The following is a 3330-nucleotide window of genomic DNA, read 5'->3' on the forward strand; positions in this document are numbered from 1 at the left end:
TTGGTTGTTCGAACTTTCATACAACTCTATCACAACGTGGAATTCTTACCACTAAACTTCTACGACTCATAGCCTACACTCGTGGACTCCACGTATATTTCCTTTCCTTAGCCTATTTATTGAGACAATCTAAGATGCAAGTCCATGACCCGTAATACTTATTACGAATCGTAACTTGCCTACTACACGAACTTAGTAATGGACTGACCTGACCCGCATAGCGAATACATAAATTAAGAAAAATTTGAAACGTTCACTTCCATTTATCATACAAAAATCAAATGACACTGTTCCTCTTCTCCTCCAAATCAACCTCGCCAAATTCCATCCTAAGTCCACACCATTAAAGCTTCAATCCACTAGAACCCACATATCCTACGTCCTCAAGCATCTAGAAATATCAATCTCAGTTTTAGTCCTAGTTTAAAATTCAAAGGATTTAATTCTTCCTTGTGGTAGGTTGATCTTTCAATGATATTACATTCCACACATGCCTTGCTAAAATTCATAGTATAGTGGGACTGAAAAACTAGTTAGAATGGAACTAGAGCTTTTTTGATGATGAATTTCAATTATTGAACTGAGTATGTGCAATGGGGAACTGGAAATATGCTAAATTTTATGAAATAAATAATAGGTGGGGATGTTGAATTTAGTGTTTTGTTGTCTCTGTGAGGGATCACTGAAGTTGAAAGATTTTTCAGTCGGGGGTTCTCTACGAGTCATAGAAATTTCTACGAAGCATAGTTACCCCTCATAAATTAACCTATTCACGGGTGAACTTAATTTGTTAAATTGATTTGTGAAATGAGGAACTAGGTTTTTGTTGAAATTGCTATTTAAAATCAATGGATTGAATCTATGTAAGACATTAGGCTTGTATTGATGTGTTTTAAGTGTGATGATCACTGAAATTAAAGTTCTTGTTCAATTGAGGGTTTTCTACGGGTCATAGAAAAATCTACAAGTCGTAATTACCCCTCATAAATGAGGACCTCAAGATCAGTGATTCAATCCTCTACCATCAAATGTTACGAGTGTAATTATGAGTCATAGATTCCTCTACGGCTCATAAATTGAACTCGTTAAACCAAATGATGTAATTCCAGTACTGAAGTGTTTTGACACTCAACTTGTACGAGTGCATCTTATGAGTCGTAGACTTATCTATGGATTGTAAGATTGATTCATAAAAGTCAGGTACCAAAACTCAGAGGCATAACACTAAGTCTACGGATGACCCTTACAACCCGTCAAACTTACTTCCAGTCATAAGGACCACCCGTAGATAAGATTCAGAGACTAAAACTTATAGGTCTGAGTCTATGGGATGGTTCTACGAGTCATAGACTCTTCTATGGCCTATAGGTTACCCCTCGTAGAACCAAAAAAATAGTTATTTCCCAGTAAAAAAATTTCTTCTTTCTTTGTTTTCTTGTTTTTCTTATTATGTTTATGTACTAACTCCTACTCCACAGTTACAATGCCTCCTAAACAAACCTCTAAGAAGGGTGGTGGTAAGAAAAATCCTTCAAGAAAGGAAGCCGTGGAAATTTTAAAGCAATGCATCCGGGATACTCCAACAGATGTCGACCCTAGTGCTTCCGAGGAGGAGTCTTCTCATGACTCAGAAACACCCTTGGTGAGGAAATCCAAACAAATCATCCTGGTATCGGACCAAAGAAGAGGCACTTCCCCTCTGCATATGTCAGTAGCATCCACTCCCCCTCCCCATTCTGAATATGGAGATTCAGTAGAGGCAAAGAGAGCGATAAATACTCAGTACCCCAATTTGCTTCAGGCTCCGTGTCCTCCTAGGGCAAGTCGACGCCTGAGCGGCCCTCTATACCAGTCCACATAGGAGGAAAACCAAAGTGGTGGTGTGTTTTAAGGATACTTAACTTCTACAGAATGAGGCAAGAGAGGAATATCGCCAAAATTTATGGAGACACATTACTAAGGAGCCGCGGGTGATTATAAATAGGTTAGAGGCAGCATGTCAAAAAGAAGTGAAAGACTGAGGGCAAAGTGAAGAAGATGAGTCAGTTCTACGGCTCGTTCATATTCCTACGAGTCGTACAACACACTCGTAGCTTAAAAATACTGATGATGAAATTTTTGACTCCAGTCGATGAGTCGTCCTCAGAGTTATGAGCCGTAGAAAGTGGTTGTGAAGAAGAAGGGTTCCTTAGTGCAATGAGTAGAATTACGAGCTGGGTTGATGATTTGTCATAGTTGGTATGATCCGTAGAAATGAGCCGTAGACCCCGAACCGACTTAAAGTTTTCTATGTTCTCCAAATTCATATACTTGGGATTTTTTCTATAAATACACTTCTTAGATTTGGTTTACTCTATGCATGTTTTTGGGTTTCAGAATAGAGCTTGAACTACTTTGGGGCTTTTATTCTTGAATTCCAATTTTTGTTATCAATATTTTACATTTGGATTTTATTGAAGATTTTGGATTCTCAAAGTTACTTTGTAAGTTCATAATTTATTTTAACATAAATATTATCTATTGTGATCACGTATTTATGAGTAGCTAATTCCACAACTAGGATTGTGGTAACCATGAGGAATTAACGATGTAGAACTTAATAAAAAGTAAATCTTGAATAGTGTGCATGCATGTATTATTTTTTTCTTTGTTTTGATTAATTTTTTATGGTGGCCAACGTTAGAACTCGCCTTATCCTTACTTATCTGATCAAGGAGGTAATATATGGGGAAAAGAATTAAATAATGAGATTTGATGCTAATCATCCTCATCTAATTAGCTTGAACGGATCGAGGGATAGCTAACTTTGGGATCATTGGTAAGAGTTAGTAAAGCATACATTCGTAGACGGATCAAGTTGCATAGTGAAATTCACTTATTTGTCAAATCATGGACTTCGGTGAAATTAACTTACCAATTTTACATGTAACACACTAGAAAAGGATTACTAATAAAAAAAGTCTACTTAGTTAAGAATTCGTGGGGAACACATAAAACCCTAGTTTCACTTCATATTGATTTAAACCACATTAACCTATTTTTTTACTTTTGTTTGATTTGATAATTAGTGTTAAAAAAATTCCCCCCTTCTTTACAGAAATAAATTGATTACTAAAGTAAATAATAAATGATTAATCTAAAGTCTAAACCATATTCCTCATGGGATCGACCCTAACCTTCGTTAGGTTCTATATTTGATCAACGATCGCTTTATACTTTTTTAGGGAGGTATAATTTTAGCATATCATTATGGACACAACCTTCATAACATTGTGATTATAGTTTTGATAGTGTGGAAGCATTCCAAGGATATATAGTAGGAAAAAGCTC

This window comes from Solanum dulcamara, chromosome 2 (genome assembly GCF_947179165.1).
Source record: "Solanum dulcamara chromosome 2, daSolDulc1.2, whole genome shotgun sequence".
Classification (NCBI taxonomy): Eukaryota; Viridiplantae; Streptophyta; class Magnoliopsida; order Solanales; family Solanaceae; genus Solanum; species Solanum dulcamara.